We start from the raw sequence: 20,441 nt of genomic DNA, 5'->3' as shown, positions 1-20,441 counted from the left end.
TTCTCCCGTTCTCCCGTTCTCCCGTTCGCCTCCCCGCTCCTGCCTGCCGCAGGAGCACCGGCCCCTGAACGGTGACACTCCGCACAGCCACCAACAACAGGGACAGCTCCCGCAGAACAGTCATGGTTCCCGTGCCTTCCCCTCCTTCCTTCCCTGGCAGGCAGGACAAGCCCCCCGCCTCCTCGGCACAACCAGCCCCGTTGTTCTCTCTGCCGCTGACGGACCTGCTGGGCCCATCACGCCCAGGCAACCCGAAGTGCTCTTGCTTCAAGCAGACGAAAAGCCTCACGGTACAACCGGCGGCTCGGCTCGGCTCGGCACGCCCGGGCCGGCGGCGCTGCCAAGCGGGAAATCCCGGGATCCCCGCGCCCTCCCGCCGCCGCCAGGGGGCGCCGCTGAGCCTGGCGCGGCGCGGCCGCTTCAAAGTGGGCGGCGGCGCGAGCGCGGCCGTTAATGGCGCCCGCCCGCCCCCGCCCGCCCTCACCCCACCCTCCTCCTCCCCCGCCGGAGAAAAGACCGGGAGCGGCGCCCGCCGCGCACACTCCGGCTCCGCGGGGGGTGGAGACCATGGTTGGGGCGGCGGCGTCCTGCCGCGGCTCCGCGGGATAGCGCGGGACAGCGCCGCGCACCGCCCGCGGGCCGCCCCGCGCCGGCAGGGGCTGCAGCGGCACGGTAAGGGAACCGCGGCGGCGGGCGCGGCGGGAGCGGGGCGCCGCCCGGGGCGGTGGGGCTGCGGGAGGCGGCGCCGGAGCGCGCGGGGCACCCTCGACCCCTCGCGGTGAAGGGCCGTGGCGGGCGTTCCCCGCGGCGGCCGGGTCCCTGCCGCTGCCGCCCGCCGGGAGCCCCGGGCGGCAGGGCGCTGTGCCGGGAGCGGCGCCGGGCTGCGCGGCGGGAAGCGCGGCCGCCGGCGGAGCGCCGCGTCGGGGGCGTAATGACAGCGGCAGCTCGCCCCGAGTGTGCTCTGTCTTGGGGTTTCTATAAACGAGCGAATTCGTCTCGAAAGAGTCCACGCTCTGGAGTGCGGTAGCCATTCTTCGGGGAGGGGGAAATAATGAGTGCAGGGGTCTGTGGAGTGCCACCCCCAGCCAGGCTCGCAGTGCGAGAGGAGTGGGCAGCCTGGGAGAAACCGGATCGTTTGGGTTGCAGGGCTGGAAGGAGTAGGAGCAAGGCTCGGGTTTTCCTTCCCGGAGCTGAAGTGATGTTGCCGTTGACTTTCTTTGAGCTGTTGGAAGAACCCATAGGTGCGATAATGAGGTTGTCTTCCCACCCGCTGGATCAAGGGTATCTTGTTCCTAAACAGGCCAGGCTCTACATCATGTGTTTATTGCTTCTATAGTACTGGAACAGGGAGTGTCGGCAGGGCAGGCTGATAGAAGAAGATACCAGCTCTTCGAATTTTTTGCTGTGTTCTTGGAAATACTGTCACTTCTGCCCTGGAACATAATATTCCTGTTCTATAACAAGCATAAATGATGATTTATAAATAGATCCGTTTGTTTATATTGTTCCCCGTGTAGCCAAACAACTGTTTACATTGGGAAATGGATTGCTTCATTTCACATTAGCTTATCAGTGCTGGCCCAGGAGTGGCTAAGCTGAAGTTACATGTTCTTGGGCAGAGTGCTACTGGAGAGATTACATCAGTAGGTTAAACTTCTGGTGGCTGGCTTGTCTGCTTGTATGTGCTTCTCTCACAGGCATCAGAGGCTAGTGATTGAGGGGTTAAAAGAGTGTGTGGGGTTGTACTACAGTGCAGGGGAGATCTGTGCCTTTTAGTGAAAATGGTTAGTTTATTCTTTAATGGGACTTTATAATGTGGGAAAACTTAGATTATGTTTTCCTGGCAGTGAGGTATCAAGGTGTCCTGACATGATGCTTGTTAAATACCCAAGAGAAGCAAGATCAAATGAGAAGAGTAGTGATAGGAGGGAAAATAGTTCCTTTTGTTTAGGAGTGTCTTGAAAAAGACAGGATTTTCCCCATGACCATCTTTGCCCCCTGGGATGAAGTTTTATTTTTTTACTCCCCCCTTTCCCTGACCATTATGTCTCACTATCATTGTCCTCTTGTGCTCTCTGTGTATTACAAGGGGGAAAACCATTTGTGATTGAAATAATAGTACAATGATAGGTGTTTCAGTTTGATATAACTACTTTGAATAAGCCATCCTTTATGTAAAACAGGGTTGATTTCCCCTCATATCTAATTCACCATGATTCATATACTAGGAACTGCTAGATCAAATAATGTGTTGTCTGCAGTTATTGTAGATTTTTGCCCTTGAAGCACAGTTTTGAGAGTTAACACTTTTACACTATTAGAAGTAACACTTACAGACTGGCGAGTTTTTTTGCCTGATTCAGTGTTTCAAGGCAATAATTTGTAGGGGAAAAAGACTACATAGTTGCAGAAGTTCTTTAATTTTAAGTGTCGGTTGTTTTTTTTTTTTTTCCCCAATACCGTATTCCAAGTACTTGTCAGATTTCATGTGGGGTTTTTTTATAACTTCTGACAACTTTTCTTTCAGTTAAGCCAAAGGACAAAGCTGCTGTCTTAAACATGAGTTTTGGCTGCAGTGTCATACAGTGGGTATGAATGGCTTCAGTGTATCTGCTGTATTTACAAGAATGCTCTCACAGCCTGGCAGAAAACTTGCATTTGCCCTCCCAGTGCTGATTCAGGAGAAATAATGGCTCTGATCATCCTGCAGCCTGGTCTGTGTGCACAGACCTTTTCTCTCTCTTAGAGACCTGATGCAGCAGGGGAACTGGAACCTGTTATGCTTATCACCATGTTTCCTGTGAATTAGTATCCATAGTTATGCAATTGAGTTAGTAGTCTGCGGATTAATTAGAAGACTTGCTTTTCATTGTGTTCCTTTTTACATCTTGAGTTGCAAAAAGGAAATGGAAGACAATTACAAACTAACCCACCACTTCTTTTGAGTGGCATAGTGATTCTGCTGTGTCCAACTTAGGCTGTGGTCAGCTGTTCTTTTTATAAGGCATGATCCTTTTCTGTATCGCTTTGCGGAAACAAGCTCATAAAATTCATTTTGAAGGAGATCAGACAAAAAGATCATAATGATAATGTCTGTTTTTCACTTCTGATGGCTGGGAGGAAGGAGCAGTTGAAAATAGACTTGCACTTCTGTCTGCTTGCTGCAAAGTGATATGTTTTTTGTATTTCCTAATCAAGTGGAATCAGAAATGCTTACAGTTTTTCTGCATATGCAGTCAGCAAATGCTGGAGCCAGCAAAGATAGTCTAAAATGGATTTTCAAATAGCTTGGTTGTTTGCTGATGATGCCGCTTATGGTAATGTTAATACCATTAAGTGTCTTTTCTAAAAGGCTGAAGACAAAGAGGAACAGAGAAAGTGAATCACTGGTAAAAGTGGTAACTTTTTATTTACTGTGAAGACAGAATATCTTGCCAGATTGTTCTAGTCTTGGCACGACTGTTATTTCCTTATTATAGCCATATTTTCACCTTTTCATTCATAGAATATCAAGTGAGTGGTGGTAGCTTGTTGCATTGAAACACCTTGCTGTTATCCTCCAGGTATCACTATGACAGTTGAATTCCACTTCATCCTCTTTATATTGATTGGAAATGACTTGTGATTGAAAAAATACACTAAAGCTTATTAAATACAAACATTTTCTTCTTCATGATGTCCAATGGATCGTCTAAAATACTTGAGAACGTGGATGGGTCTTGCAGGTTGTCTGGAAAATAAAGTTCTAACTTACCAGGTTCAGGTGTAATTTTTTCATTACTTACAAATGTTCAGCTTTATTTACACTGATCACTGCTTTGCTTGTGAACAACCAGATTCCATAGTTTTGGAGTCTATATTCTTGATTTTCACTTGGAAATTTTACTGACAGTTCTGTTTCTGGAGTATTTGGGTTATTTCCTATAACAGTATGAGTTACAAGTTATGAAAGCTATCACTATGGTTCTTGGAGACAGTTTCAGCTGACCTGCCTTTGTCTCAACTCTACTCTCTATTAAATAGATCATATGCAGCATAAGAATTGTATACTGTTCTACACATCCAGTCCTTGCAGAGGACTCTCATATTTAGCCAGAAATATGAAATACGAGGAATATGAAAAGGAATTAGTAAAATATATTGAGGCAAAAATCCATTATTAGCCCTTGATAATCAGGTAGACGATCAGCTTCTTCCTATGCTTGTTATTTCTGTCGTTGTTCACCAGTTGATTTGCTTCATGTTTGATCACTGATGAGGATCTGTGTGTGGGTTTTATAATCTCAGAGGTATTAATTTCCTTCTATATATACATTTTTATGTGTCTGTATATAGAACGTTCTATGCAATGTATGTATATAAATATACCTGTTTTACTTTTCATTTCTCTGATGGGGGCAGGTCTGACAGAAGCATCAGAAGTGGTTGCCTGCTGTCTTCCTGCACAATGTTTTCAGTCAGGGCTGTCTTCCTGCAGTGACCACACAGGATGCCTGTGGTGGTATGGGTGAGCAGAGTCTGTTCCTTACTGAAATGCCCCCTCCCTGGGGTGATAGGAGGGGTCTTGCTGCATTCTGTAAAGCAGCTGTATTTTTCTGGGCCTGATGCTTCAGACAGCATTTGTCCTCTTAGGAGGAAAATGAATGTTTTTTAAGTCTGGGTTTCGTTCTATTACTGCAGTCTTCCCTTCATCTCTCTATTCTGTATTAAGAAATACATCCATCCCGACAGAATGAGAGCAATGCTCTGCGACTTGTGTGGTCAGGCCCATGTCTCCAGTGCAGCCTTGTAGCAGAAACTTCAAGTTCAAGACCAAACTATGTGCAGTCAGTACATATATATATATATATATATAGCTTGTTTTTTTTAGAAAATAGATTGTGTGCAACTCTGTGAATGTCTGACTTTCATTTTTGCTCTTAATGTCTAAACCTTTTGAACAATTCCAATTGCATTTGTGAGAGGTTGGTAGCTTATGTCCAATAAACCTACACCTTTTCTGGCAGTAGGTAGCCTCAGCAGATGGAAAGATGCCTGCTGAAGGACAGATTGAAATCTGAACTCTTCCTGCAACTTTGACACACATTCCTAGGAAACTGGGTTTTACTGCCCCAGTTGCTTACAAATCAACTTACACTGTGTTCCTATTTTTGACACTGTTTCAAATTATACTTTTCATTAATTTCTGAGTATTTTTGCAACAGTTTTGAATATGAAGAAGAGCAAGTGTTTAGTCTTTAGCCTCAAGTAGCTTTATAATATGGCAAAAAGTGTATGATGAAAAAGGAAAGATTAACTGGTTTTTAAAAACATTTTATTTTATTATTATTCTTCATACATACCCTGCTTATGTGAATTCCTTTTTTTAAAATAATTATTTTAACTATTTTCTTTTATAAATTTTACTTTGTATTAGCAGCTCTTTAGACACCCAGAAACTTTCTTTGTCGTTGTATCATATAAAGATTGTTCCCCAAATGGAACAAGACTTAATAGGATGCAAACTGAAACAGTTCAGTCTTATTTCTGTATTTCTCCTCAGTGTTTGTTTTCTGTAAACAGACTCTGTGTGAACCTTTCAGTTAGCTGATCACTTTTGCATGCTGCTATCTGTTGAATACATCTTGTGGTCTTTGTTTGCCTTGTCATGCTGACTTGATTAATGTTGTACCATCATCTTCCTTCATGAATAATGTATTTCCTGTCATGCAGTTGGAGCCTAGAGGAGAGGACACCTACACCTACTTTCTTAGATTAATTATGCATTACTTTTACCTTTGATGTGTACTGTCTATTCTTTAGTGGAAAAAATGCTGACCAAAAGAAACATATTGAGGGTGTATAAGGTATGTTAGATTTGTGGAAAGGCAGACCATATTTAAAACCAACCAAACCAAGTCCCCAACTTTTATTAGAGCTTCCTGTTTTTTTTTTCTTTGTACTTCTGATATTTATTGACAACTTGTATTTTGAAAGGTTTGCTGGTGATGTCTCTTTACTTTAAAGTACCAGGTTTTGCTGGTGTCAGTTACTGTTTCCTGGTTGTGTGTGTCTAGCTTTCTAGCAAAGATGTGACAGTATTCATTAGGTCTCACTGTTGCTGGAAAGCTGTGAGAGGTAGGATAACTTCAGCCACAGCTGTAGGATGCATGTGCCAGCTCAAATGGGCTCTTGATGATTATTCCATCTTATTGTTTGGTCTCATTGATCCTCAGGATGACACTTGGAGCCTGCTGGACTCTGGCTTGCTCCAAACACTGAGCTGACCTCATAAGCTTTGTGCCTCAGGTAAAACAGAGCAGTTCTCTCTTCCTGTTAATCACTGAGAAGTGAAACTGATACAGGTTAAGCACAACATGATGGTGAACGTTGTAGCTGCTACAGGAGCTGAAGCCAGCTGCTTCCTAAGGGTGCAGTAGTAAGCATTTAAAAACCTTCGAAGTTTGTGGATGCTCATCCATTCATACTCACCTGCAGGATGTAAGTTTATCTCAAGGTTACAAGCTTGTTTGTTTTTCTTTACCATGTGATGTGACAGCCTTGGAGAAGATTGTGCTGGAAGAATTGGTGCTCTGTGAAGCTTGCTCAAAGCAGTGCTGCTGACCCTGGCACCTCTCCATGCTGTTGGTGGCTTTGCTCTGTGTGTTTGGTTGAGCCCCGTACTTTGGATCCTTGTGACTCTGAGGGAGCCATTCTCTGCAGTGTGAGTTCATCCTTCTCTCCACTGTAGTTTTTCACCCCTGCTGCTTGTTGAAGCAAACAGCTTGGCTCCATCAAACTGCTGCTGTCACTGGGCATCAGCTGTGGTGGTGTTCAGAAGATGCAGTGTCAAGTCACCTATCTCCTTTCTTGCATGATGGGATGTCCCACTGGAGCAGCAGCACTGGCCATTTACTTTGCATGGATTTATGTCTGAAAATCCATTCTTAAAGGTTTTACCACTGACTTTTATTGAGGCTGGAACATGATAGTTCTTAGAGGTTTTACTGTCTTAACCCCTTTGCATCTGTAGAGTCAGTAGGAGTGTGATAGGCCATTTATCGGTCTTTTGTTCTCTTTTGTTCTAGCTTGTCATTGTCTTAAAAATAAAATCTCACTTCAGAGGGAGCAACAGGGTAGTTCTAATTTCAGTTCATGTTACATATTTAGGCAAAAATCAAGGCATGATGAATTCACAGACAACTCAAATCCAAAGAATGTCATATCTTTTTGGCAAACTGTCAGTGCTAAATATTTGCATCAGTCACTTCACATTTCCACTAGCTCCTTAGAAAGGTGAACTTCACAGATTTGAATGAAATATAATGTTTGACTGTGTTCCCTGTTTTTCAATTTAGACTACTGCTGTGAAACTTTCTTATAGTCACAGATGAATGTGTTTTCAGGGGCTGCTCTTTTTTGGCAAGTTTACTGTTTTGCACTGTCTTTTCTGAAAGGTCTGCATGGGGTTTTTTGGGTATTTCTTTGGTTTGATTTTGCTTCCTGTCCTCTTTGATTCTACTGTATTGGACTTCAGACCAACACAGGCAAGTCCTTGTAACTTTTATTGATAGGAATAGTTGCTTTTGGATGGGATGATTCACCACAGCTGCCAGTATACGGAAGAGTCAAAACATTGTGCCTCTTCATTGTGCTAATAATAGTGATGTACCTTTTTGCTGGCTGGCAACACTGCTGTTAGTGGCAGCTTCTGAAGGGATTGCTGCAAGGGCAGTGAGGATCTCTGCTTTTTCCCTTTCGCCTTAGGATTTTTTCTTGTGCAGTTTCATTTCTCACTCCATGACCCTGAGCCCATCCTTTTCATTGAAATGACAGTGTATTTTCACTCTGCTGTCAACCGATTCTGATCTTGAACTGTGGAAGGGCAAAGATGGTGCTATTTTTGGAGGGAAAAAAACCAACTACTAAAACCCCTGCAAAACAAAACCATTTTTTGTGCTGTGCTGGACAGGATGTTACTAAAACTATAACCTGGAGAGTTGCAGGGTAAAACAATATGTGCACATAAGGATGTCCTATCAAAATCATCTCCACTAATGTGAAAATCCATTTGTTTTCTCAATACCAAGAGGGTTTCTGTGTGATTGCCTTAATGTGGGACTTACTCAGCCCTACTGGTTATGAAGAATTCGAGCTTTACAGGAAAGAGAGGAAATAATTCTCTTAAAAAAAATAATCTTTACAGTCAAAGGAACTTAATACAAGCATGCTTAAATGAAAGTCAGTATGTGTCCAAGCTGTTGGAAATGGCTGAAAGGCTGCAGAAGGTTAGTATCTGTCCACCAGCAGTTAGGTCTTCCTAGAAATGTGTAGGAAATGCTCTTTCTGGGAGCATTTTAAGTTTAGGTAATTCATATTAGCTAAAGTCTTTGTGTTTGCTGTCCAGCTGTTTCAGTGCTTGACTAGGAGAAGACTGGAGGTTCCTCAATGAGAATGTTCCCAGGTATTCATCAGGCTTTGATTCTTTTTCATTCAGTGAAAATCTGTAGAACTCCAATACCTGAAAACAGTAAATGCTGTAAAAAGAAAGTAAAGAATAATTTTCAAGATGTGTGTTCCTTTTTTATACAGACACTTAATTTTTGAATATGTGCATCAGGTAAAGCACATCATGCTTTAATGCATTTATTGAATGCTCAAAAGGGCTTTGTGACAGAACCTTCTGTGATTTGCATCATTATGTTCTTCAGGAGTCTAAGTGCCAAATTGACTTTAATTGAGGTGGCTCCCAACATTTAAAACTATTACATATCTACAGTGTTGGAAAGTCTGCAGGGATCAGAAAAGATTCCCTCATTTAGCAGAGATATTTTTTTCCTGAATATACTGGAAATACTTTCATATTGCTTTAAAACAAGTTACTTTTCCTAATAATACAAAAAGCCTTCTCCAGTTTCTTCTCCATATTCTTTGTCGTATTCAGCAGCCATTCAGTACGTGGAAATAAGGAAATGAGGATATTTTGAAATACAGATACTTTGCATAAATTATTTCCAAAAATATTTGGTGGATTTGAATGTTGACATTTTCTTTGGATGTTAACAGTTAGGGAGTATAATGAAACTTTCAAAGAAAAAAAGATATGAATTCCTCAGAAAACAATTATGTAAACACAGCGATTTTCCTCTCAATGCAGTGTGCTTTTGTAGATATCATCTATTCCAGGAAAGTACCACAAATGCAAAGTATGCAGATGCAAAGAGTGGCTTTGGGGCAGTCTGTCCCAAAATGACCAGATGTTTGCCATCTGATGGTACAGCTTAAACTGTATGAACTTTTAATGTGTGAAGGCTTGATGTGCCTGCCAGTGAACGAGCAGTGCTGTATGATGGGAAAGATGTGAGTTATTCCAGAATCCTCTCAGAGGGTTGTCTGGTTTTAGCCATGAAGACAGCCAGGTTGAGTGGGCCTTTGTCTGCTCTGGTGTTATGAATTGCAGCATTGCATGTCTTATCATAAATGAGCACGCAGGGAAGTGGCTGTGTGCTCTGTATGTGGAACTGTATTTTCCTTCATGATAATTCCTATTTGGATCTTTTCCCTCTTTTCACACACTGTACCAGTTTTCTCCTGTGTGTGTTAGGAGGGGGATGTTGGTTAGTTGACTTAGTTTTGAGACTCCATGGGAAACTTGGGGCAGAAAACTGAAGATAATTTGCATATGTAATTCCCTTTTCCATCCAAGAACCATAGTCCTTTCTTAGCTGACAAGAGTGCCTTTGGGAAATGTCTGATATGGCACAAGATCTAGAAGAGTACTGACAGTCACCTTGAAACAACTCTCATCCAACAGGCATATGGAAATTATCCCCAAAAGTTCCAGGGTCACAGGCAGTATATGCTTTGGGATAATGCTATTATATCAATTTCTTCTTGTCTCCTGTTTTGCCTTTATTTTGGCTGTGCAGCTCACTGCCAGTCGCAGTGATGGAGCCATTGCCAAGTCAGTCCATCTGGCTTAGCCTATGCAAAATGCAGCTGTACCTCAGTTTACATCTGTGCCTCTTCCTGTGCCGTGGGGCCACTTTGTAGCCTGGAAGGAGCTGCCTGGTGTGTTTCTCTACACCCAGTACATCTCCTGTGTGGTCAAGTTTCAAGAGGGAAGGAATGTGAATCTACTGTCTTCAAAAGGAAAGAGTATTTCCCTTTATTTCTTTTTCAGTCAAATACCTTGTGTTTCAATGTATTTGTGATTACAGGCAACTTCTTTGGTCCATTTGTGATTGACTGAAAAAATGAGGTCAGGTTAAGTCTGTGTTGATTTCTAGGTCAGACTGAACCTTAGAACCTTTTTCAGTTTAATTTCTCTGTAGTACTTGTAAATGAACAATAACTTTAAAAATATTTGCTAATGAGGGAATTAAAAATGGGTTTATTTTCTCATACAATTATGAGAAGTTGCAGAATTTAAACTGCTTTTACGCCTCACTCAGATCCCCATTATAGTCAAATTATTTTAATATTTTTCCCTAGGAAATTAGACTAGCCATGTGGAAAAAGCATTTTTTTTTTTTTTTTAAATTTTTAGAAATGGTGTGATATGCCTACCTCTACTTTTTTATAGGAAAACATACAATATTTAGTCAACATTACTGCATTTGGGGATCTTCTGGAAGGCTTAGAAAAGCTTGTGTGGTAAAAGAAATATGTAATTGTGATTTCATTATTTTAACCATAGGTTTTGATTGTTTTTTCTTCACTGGAAAGAAAAAGAAATACAGGGAAGACATTTTCCATTCCAGGTTTTTAATAAGCCGGTGTATATGTGGTGGCGAATTGTCTTCTCACAAAGACTCAGTTCTGTGTGCTTTTCTATTATATATATTATAATAAACCTCATAGTTAAATACAACCATCTCTTAAAAAAAACATCTAAAATGACAGAGCTTCTTTAGAAGTGCATCCAAGAGTTAGTAGAGTAGTAATAGCAGTCAAGTTCAAAGCAAAGCTAGCAATTAAATCTTCTGGCCTATCATGCTGGAAATGTCTTAAATTTCCCTGTTTTCAGCATACAGTATCTGCTGTATTAGTATGAATGGATCTATTAAAATGCCTTTTATCACTGTGCTTTGAGCTTTTCTGTCTTCATGAAATCATGTAGCTGCTTTCTCTAAAAAGCCTTTAAAGAGCTTCCCACATCTGATCTGATGAAAAGCACCTCACTGTTGGGAACCAGCCAGTCAAATAGCTGTTCAGCTGTGGTAACCTGAATATTGCTTGCCAAGAGAAAATGGTGTGGGATATGTAAACCAGAGGGAGGGAGGGGAGGGACTGTGGCAGGTGGGTAGCTTCCTACTCTGCTTCAGGGAATCCATGGGAATTTCATCTCCTGGCTTGAGCAACAGCATACTTAAGCTGGCACTGTGCAGCAAGGAGCTTTACCCAGAGTTCATAAGGGCTTCTCTCTACTCTATGCTATACACTTAAATTTTGCTTAAGTTTCCAGGATGTAGCTCTGTGTTTCCTTGGCACAGGGCTTCAATTTTTTTTGTGGCCTGTTCTTGCACAGCAGAATTTCTCTTTGAAAAATATGTTGTGTCCCTGGCTGCTGTGGGAGCTGGTGCTGCTGAGGGATCTCATCTTTCACTCCCTTCCCCCTGTGACTAGGGCTGACAGTGTAGGACTGTATGAAATGCTGTCTCCTGACAGAGCTAAGGAGGGTGCTGAGGATATGTTTTGCATAATCACAAGTTGTCACCGCTGTAAGTAAAGTGAGAATTCAAAGCTGCAATTCCTTCTTGTGCATATAACCTGTCAAACCTCATCCTCTTTCCTGTGTGCCCTTTAGCGTTTGTCCTTGGACCCTGTGGCTGCCAGGCTGTGAGCTGCATCATAAGCTCTGACAGGATGAAGTGCAGAGAGATGAGTTCATGGCTGTTTGTGCCTCCTGGCTACTCTTGGCTGACACAAAAAAAAACCCCAACAGATGACCCATGGGCTGTCACACAAATATAGAGTAGATCCCACAGCCTTTCTTTCTGCATCTGCCACTGGTCCTGTGCTGGGGCTGACACAGGTTTTTTAATTCTTCTGCCTGTCAGCTTGTGGCTCTGTACAATACAGTTTGCTTGTTGAGAAACCATTACAGCACATCAGCAAAAGCCTGTCAGGTGAATGGAGCAGCAGCCAGCTGTAAAAATATAAACAAGTAGATAGGTGTCTGTGGGAAATAAACTGAGAATCGCAATGTTCCAGTACTTGGCCTAGGCAAGATGCCATTTAACATTTTCATTTCTAAGACAGACACTTTAAAAAAAAAAAGCATTCAATTACGCTGTTTACCAGAATGTAATAATAAGTAAGTAGCTGCAAAGAATGATTTATTTCTTTTTGATGAGTAAAACCAAAGGTATGTATACAGGATGTAGCTGTTCAGATTTCTTGGTGAAAAGTTTTCCAGACATGGAGCATGAGGGACTGCATCGTGGAGAACAGCAGCTCTGCAAAAGTGTAGGGATCCAGCTGGATACAGGACTCTTAAGGTATCAATGTGCTGCTATAGGAAGGGAAGATAGGACTAATTTAATCCTTGGTTGATGTGATTTATAAAATAAGCATTTTTTTCCTGGCATGATAGAGGTGTTACTAATGACAATAATGCTCAAATTCTGTATCTGATCCTAGTTTTTGCATCTTTAAAAGGTCTTTTGAAAACCTTCAGGTGGATAGAAAGAACCACAATAATTATTAGTGGTGAAAAAATTCCTGGAAGTGATATAATATGGAAAGGGTGGAGTGTGAGCAACTGCTTTTTTTCCACCTGCATTTTTATTTGTAGTTACTGGATTCCTGTCCAGATAATTTTAAAACAGACTTCATGTCATCCAAAGATAAATGCTAAAAAATGTTGAACGGATTGATTAGTCAGGTCATTTTTTGTGAGATAAATTGCTTAGTTGCTGATGCAGGATAAAACATTAGTAAAAAACGATCAAGAAAAAGGCTAAGAAGACTGAAAAAGTTATTAAAATTATGGGAAAAGCATTTGAGGGGCAGTTCATGTGAATTAAATAATGAGTTCAAATAGCCCAGAGGCATGTGCAGGAGATGACCATTGCTTGTGTCCTTTCAGAAATTCTTGAAGTTGGATTCATTTGGTTGAAGCCTGAGAAAAGGAGGAAGATCTTTCAGGATGAAAGGATACCATTCTATAAACAAGAATAACCATTTTATTTGTCTAAGGGATCAGAAAAAAGACTGCATTTTATGTACATTGTATGCATGTTCTTTCTTCAGGATTTAGACATACAGCTTCTTGTTGAATATAATGATCAGGCTGCAGGCTGGGGGACTGGCAGGATGCTGGCTATTTAAGAAGAGCCTCTTGGGAAAGTCTTGGGAAGGGAGATAATTGGTTTGTCCATCTGTATAGAGCTTAACCTAATAGCTGGATAACTCCAAGGAAATGTCAGAGAGAAGGGTTGAAATTTTTAGTTTGGATAAGGGGGGAGAGGGAGACTTGGAGTAGGAGGTAAATCTGTGAGGTCCTTCTGTAGAGAGGGTTTTTGTGGTTGGAAGAGATTGCCCAGGAGCAAACAGGAGGAGTGACAAACACTGCTGATAAAGAACTATTTGTTTCCTTGGGATGCCTCCCTCCTTTGCAAGATAGAAGTGGGAGAGAGGGCCCCAGGAAGGCAGCGCTGGTAGAGCGGTTAGTGAAGTGCTGAGCGAGGTCTGGGCAAGGGCAAGGTTTTAAGAGGAAGAAAGAGATTAGGAGATGCTGAAGTCAGATGAAGCTGTTGCAGTGACTGAGTGTTGGCCCAGGACAAGTTGTGTGCTAAAGAGAGCTGGCAGAAGAGATGAAAAGCATCTGTGGTAGAGCTCTAGGAAATGAGTTTGAAAGCAGCTTAAGCACTAACCATACCCTGACTGTACAAGAGACTGAACACCTTAGCTGCCTTGACAAGAAAGTGTGTTGTACTCAATTCTTTCCTTTTAAAATTTGTTTTTCTCCTCCCATTTAGAGTTTGATAAACATAACTAGAAACACTGTCTGAAGAGCTACATGGAAAGGTGAACAGCTGTAGCTCTTCAAACCAGTAAATTGCCCTTCCTTCCACCAGAGAAAGTGGTGAATCTCTGGATGTTTCCAGCCCAAGGCAGGTTGTGTGCCTAGGCAGTATTTGTTATCCATGTAAAAGCTACTTATCTTGCTGTCAGGGTACTCAGAAAATGTGAAATAATTTGTGGTGTTCAGGTTAACAATCTAATACATCCCATGGACCTTCTGACCCCAAGGTACAGGAAATAATTTTCTTATTTTACAAGTAGATAGACCATAATGAAAATAAATTTTTATTTTCCTCCTGAAATGTCAAGATAATTTAGGAAGAGGGCAATAACATTTTTTGTCAGTTTTCTTAGTTTTCAAGCAAGATTTGTTTTAAAGAAGTAGGAGGGGAAGGCTGAAGTGCAGAGGATGTGGAAGAAGTGCGGGGGGAACCTTGTTTTGGTGGCAGAGCTGTTGGCTGAATAACTGATCAGTAGCCTAGAATTTTGGAGTACATGTATCTGAGCTTTTTTTGAGCATTGGTTGCCTGAGTAACAGTAATTACTGTTTGTTTTTTCTAGAAGTATGGTAGATATTTTTCCCATATCACATCTCTCTCTAAATGGAAATCAGTGGAGGATGAGAATGTTGCAGGATGAGAATGTAAAAATACTTATTTTTAGGAATTTCAAATATTAAGGCATACTTCAATAATTACAAATATTTTTAAGTAGCATGTTGTTAAAAACTTAAGATGAATAAGGAAGATGAGAATTTTCTGTGTTTGGCTATAAACTTATTCCAAGCTTTTTTATATTTGATAGCAAAAGACAGGTTTGATGTTTAAAATCTACATACTCAGTTTGAGTAAATAAGTTTTGAGTATTTGTTGGAAAGGAACTCAGCTGATAGTTTATTTCTGAGAAAAAACACTAGTGGATAAATCTGAAAAATGGGAAATAGCTTGCAGTGAAAGCAGGACTCCTGCCAGTTGCTGTTTTCTGAATTCATAGAATCATACAATTGTTTAGTTGAAAAAGACCTAAGATCATCAAGTCCAGCTGTTAACCCAGCACTGCCAAGTCCACCACAAAATTTTGTCTAAGACTGTGCTGTCACAATTTTAAAAGCTGCTTGGCAAAATGGAACTCTCAGTTCTGGTTTTATATGGTCAGTCAAAATAAAGTGTAACCCTTATCTTTTGTCTTTCAGGCTTGTCTAACACTATCAGAATTGTAGACTGGTTGGTGCTTTCTCATGGGATCCCTGTGACTGACAACGGAGAGATTGTTGTGGTAGGTGTTTGCCTTGACCATCTTGATAACACTTGGCTGGGGCACAGGCAGATGCAATTTTCAGTGCAGCTTTCATAGGACTATTATGCCAACAGAAGCCATGGGAGGTGAAAAATACGCCTCAGAAATGAGTTTTACAGTCTTTGGAATTGCTCTTGTGGTTCCCCATAAAAGTGGAAGCCACATAGCCTGGGGTAGTATAAGAGGAGGGAATTTGTCAAAGTTTGCTTTTAATTATGGGGCTCTACCATGAAAAGGGTTGGTTCATTTACCAAAGAAATGTAGTCAAACAACCAAATCTGCATTCTAATTAGCTTCCTAGAAAAATCCAAGTCACAGAGACTTGTTTGACAGTAATCCTCAAAGCACAGTTTAATGGTATCACCGAAAATGGACTCACTAGGCTTTCATTTTTAAATCTCTACATAGCATATATGTGTGTATGTATATACACATGTATAAAACATGTATAAAAATATATCTATCTTCATCTCTATAACAGAGCCTGTTGTGCTTTCATATATGTTTTTTTTTACTTAATAGTTCAATTTCCTGTGTATTCCCTATGTCCCACACACTTCATACCACAAATAAGGGAGAGAGATAATAAAGTGATTTCCTTTTTGAGATACAGAATTGTAGCTATGTACTCGATAGCAAATTATTGGTATAATTGGTAAATGTATCTCCAGTCAAACAAAAAACATAGCACATATTTAGCTTCAGATCTTTTAGAAGGTAGCAGAACTTGTGTTTAAATAATGAAAACCTGTTTCTCTGTGGTTTGGAAAAGGTCATCCTGAGAATATCACTACAGCTGCAAGATCTGCATTATGCTTGCTCTAATATATGGCTATATGCAGAACTAATGGTATTTTTAGATTTTGTATTTGCTTGAGCTCGTGACTTGCTGTTGGTAGCTTTCCATTTTTCAAGTAATGCTGCTTTTGCACACATTCATTTTCTGGAAATAGTACTAAAAAGTTGTACTTGTGGACTAGCAAATTGTACAATATTTTTCCCTCCTTTTCTTTGAAACTCATGTTCTTAGCTTAGTTCTCAAAGTGTAATGTTGTTCTTACTTGACTGCTTTTGACTACAGGAAGAACCTATTGTGAAAATATAATCATACCCTCATTGGCTTATATTTAAGTATTGAAGGTTTAATGTAACAGTCTGTATGCTCTGCTTGAGTAACATATCTTAATATAAAGAAGTATTTCTTAGTTCTATAACTAGTTTAAATATTTTTCATCTGTTTTTTTTTCTGCTCCATTTTTTAGTACTAAGTGGAAAGGTCTGTATTTGCATGTCTTTTTTATAAGCAGAAAATCTAAATGGGAGGGGGGAAGAAGAGAGATAACATTTATTTTCAAACCAGGATGTCTGCTACTGTCTTTCATATCCCTTGCTTAAAAAAAAAGTTGATTTTTTTGGTCCCTCACAGTGCTATAGTTAATTACTTCTATAAACTTTCAGTTTACAAGTAATCAGCATTTTTCTTACTTTTAGAAAACTATGCTAGAAACATATCATTGATTCCTGATACTTAGAAATAGGAAGAAAATCCTTATAAGAAGTGAGAAATGGCAAGTTTATGCATGTCTGTCCTTGGGGTCAATGATTTCTTGAAATAGTTCCTCTCCCACTTAGTGATGTGCTTTACCCTGCATCATGGGTATTCAGGGAGTGACCACAGCTCTTGATCTTGTGGGAAGCTACATGAGCCAAGGTCCCTCAGCCTCTCTCTCTCCCTTCCTTCACCATTCAGTGGTGAATGAACCCGTTCATCACTGTGCTCTTTCATCAGTGCAGCTTGTTCTGTTCTCACCTTGCTTTTATTTAGTTTTCTGCTGAGGTGTCTCTAAAGATCCTCAAACTTCTCCAGGCACCATATCCCATTTTGTGAAACATGAGAGAAAAAACATGAGTAACGTACTCTCAGGAGCTGTGTCCATTGTCTTGGAAAAGCATGCATAACTGGTCAGTCTTTTTTTTCATTTTCTCAAACATGTGGAAACATAAGTTGAGTGTGAGATGTTCTGGCAAAGTCAAACAACTGTGAACTTGTATGATCTTTCCTGGCCTTCAATCAGTGTGAGACCAGCTCTGACATCTTGTGAACGTACATGGTTAAAGTGTGCCTTGAGTTCTTGAATCTTTCTGCTGCCTGCCAACCCTATTTCACTGAAATGGCTCTAAGGGATTACTGAAATGGAGCATGTCCTGGCAGAGATCTGTATTGGAAAATATTTGTGGCATACAGATGATCATGAGGTATTTGTGTAAAGAACAAGAACATACCATACATAGCTCAGATGATTAATACAAAGCAGAGAAGTGTTGCCCTATGATTTTCCTCGTCTGACAGGCAAGATCCTGCCACTCCTGTCTGTGTGATAGTGAACACAGGGGGACAGCTCATTGATCTTTCCTAAGCATCTAAAGAGGCTTGTGCTCTTCTCATCTTCTTTAGACGTGCTTTCAAAGCTTGCTCCTGCTCATTAATAGGGAGAGAAGGGAGCAGATGGAGAAAGTCAGAGTTTGCCAGTAAAATGCAAAATTCTTCTCTAATGATCTAGTGTTGGCTTGAAATTGTCAGATTTTCTATTAGAGTTGATAATTTCTGTTTCATTGCTTATAACCTTAAAATAGTTATATGTTTCATTTCACTGTGGAGGGAAACAATCAAAATATTTTGGCTTTGCTTCAGATAAAGATGTTTTGTAAGTAGCTGTCTGTAACCTTAATGGCAGTTGAGACCTATATAAACTGAATCATTGTACCATAATTTAGTGACAAGTGTGTGATCAAGATCTAGTGATATAGTAATAATTTGAATTCTTATCATAACCATAATTATTATTTTATGTCTTATAGCAGTAGCCAAAGAGACTACTTGGCTCAGTCCAACACAGGAAACTGGTAACTAAAATAAAATTTGATAAAGATGTAAATATGTGTCTACAAAAGTCAAAGTGTTTTTTCAGCCTGTGACATAAAGAATGAGCTTGTCAGCTTCACAATGTAATTCTTTCTGTGATGTCAGCCACAAAATAAAATTTATTTTTAATTATGGTTAATGAAACAAGATGAAAAACTAAATGTATCTATTTGCCTTAGTCATAAAAAAACTTCTCCACTAATAAAGAAGGGTTTGAAGGTGGGAAATATTTATCAGTACGCAAAATTTTTAAAAGTAAATTCTCTGCTCATTCTTAATCCATCTGTGTTCCTTTGTTTACCTGGTTGTTTATGTGTTTGGTCTGTGGCTAGCTCTGATCGACATGGAAGTGGTTCTGACCAGGCATGGCCTTTTCAGCCTTCATTGCTTTTAATTCTTAGTTTTGAATGCTCCTCTAGTGCTGCAGAAGAACTTAGCATCCTATTGAAATAAATAGCTGTAGATTGCATTTCTGAGGCTTTGTTTCAAATGTTGCAGGTTTTTTTCCCCTATATTTTTGTAATTTTGTTGTTGTAGGCAGGCTTTTAAAACCAGCATTAGCTTCTAACATAGGAACATTTTGGGGTTGTGCCATATGCCAAAACCTGATTAGGAGTTATTTCCCACCTCTTTTGAAGTTTGTAGACTAAGTCTGGCTGTGAATGTTTACTTTTTACATGGATACTATGTATATGTGACATTGGCTTTTTGCAGTTTATTCCAGGTTCTGTAACATTGATCACCTTTCTATTAAGAGGGGATTGCAAGAGTTAGTGATGTTGTGGATGGTTAATTTTCTCCAGCTTACTGTGTGAGAAAGGAAATAAGGGACACAGATTACTGCAGATGTACAAAGTATTAAATGTGCTGGAATGTACTGGCAGTGTATGAAGCGGGGAAAGAGGCACAAGTCAAGACACTTGTCTACTGTTGTGTATTTTGACCTTTATAAATTTAAGTGACCACTGCACACCTTGCAGCAATTTTTTGTCTTGTGCAAAAGAATCTTATTGCTGTGTAACAGTCAGTTCCTAAGCTTTCACAAGCTTTCTTCTACTTTTTCTATTTTTTTTGAATGCAATGTACACAACTCCATTAAAGCAGTACTTGAAAATTTTCTTGTCCCTAGAGTCAGACATTACAGTGGAGCCTCTAATTTTCTCTGATCAGTTTTCCATTCTCCTGGTAAGGTATTGATCCTAACAAGAATTGATAGCTCTTTTTGTGTTCTGTGTCATGTCAGTATTACTAAATCTTCCTCCTATCCCTAGCATTTACAAATTCAGCTCTTTCTGCTTTCTTCTGGCTTGCATTTTGCATTTCTCAATCCAGTTTCACTTTTCTATGAAATTTGCTGGTTGGCTTGAAGTAACACTGCAGAATAAGAACTGCCAATGGGAATGAAACTGCTGGAGAGATCTGGATCTCAGAGAGGGAAATCGCCCACTTCATCCCTTTCCTTTTCTGTCATGGTAAAAGGCTGGTTTTACCACTTGCCATATTATTTAGCAGTCCTTTTAGTGTTTCTCTTATAAACTGAGGTGCTGGTTGCCATTTCTGTCAAACCTTGAGTTCAGGGGTGGGGAGGAAGCAGATTGGTGGCTGTTCTGTCAGGCATAAGCTGAGCTGCACAAGCAAGCTGGTTTTCTCAGGGGGTATGGAAAGAACTTCTCCAAGCATTTGGGAGCCCTCTCAAACCTCAGTGCTTTCTGTTCCAAGCTCAACAGCTACTTTTCAACATTGCTTTCTTTAACCAAACAGCAAAACCAGTCTCCACAGAAGAAAACATTTCATTTTGAGTGTTAGTAGGGAAGGCAGGAGAGAGCACAAACGGTCTGTGTCACAGGATAATTATATTGTCTTATGCACTACATACCACTTTGCCTGCTTTTTCCATCTGGTAGCTCTCTGACCACTGCTGTCTTTGCAAGAACCCAGACCTCTGGTTATTTCAGGTCATAGCAGGTATTGTAGCATATTCTTCAAGCCAGCTCAGGTGATTCAGGTCTGTGGTTAGAAGTTAAGTTCAGTTTGTTGTTCAGTATTAAAATGTTGTGCCCAAGTATGAGAGGCTGTATTGCTGTTCAATACCTGGATGAAGGGGTCTCTGCCCAGCAATCCGAATTCTTACTCTAGTGCCATTTCTGTGTCCATAATTTGTTCCTTTTAGAGTGCTTCAATTTTTTTATATTTCTTAAATGTTTTTTAGCTA

The 20,441-nt window shown here is 40.5% G+C and overlaps 1 protein-coding gene across 4 annotated transcripts in view; it reads left to right on the top strand.

Annotated features, from left to right (window-relative positions):
• The first annotated feature begins 522 nt into the window (after positions 1-522).
• The window catches only part of RNF144A (ring finger protein 144A), a 61,706-nt gene continuing 41,787 nt past the window's right edge, over positions 523-20,441 (top strand). The window contains exons 1-2 of one of the 4 annotated variants that reach the window (XM_064412007.1): positions 523-672; positions 15,203-15,285. The gene's annotated coding sequence lies outside the window, so the exon portion shown is untranslated. Of the gene's footprint in view, positions 673-855; positions 1,242-1,264; positions 1,301-15,202; positions 15,286-20,441 lie in introns of those variants that run through there. The other 3 variants (XM_064412009.1, XM_064412008.1, XM_064412010.1) reach the window with 3 other exon arrangements.

Source organism: Passer domesticus, chromosome 3, assembly GCF_036417665.1.
Source record: "Passer domesticus isolate bPasDom1 chromosome 3, bPasDom1.hap1, whole genome shotgun sequence".
In the NCBI taxonomy this organism is placed as follows: domain Eukaryota; kingdom Metazoa; phylum Chordata; class Aves; order Passeriformes; family Passeridae; genus Passer; species Passer domesticus.
The sequence above is the reverse complement of the archived record's forward strand: the minus strand, read 5'-3'. Positions and strand labels throughout refer to the sequence as shown.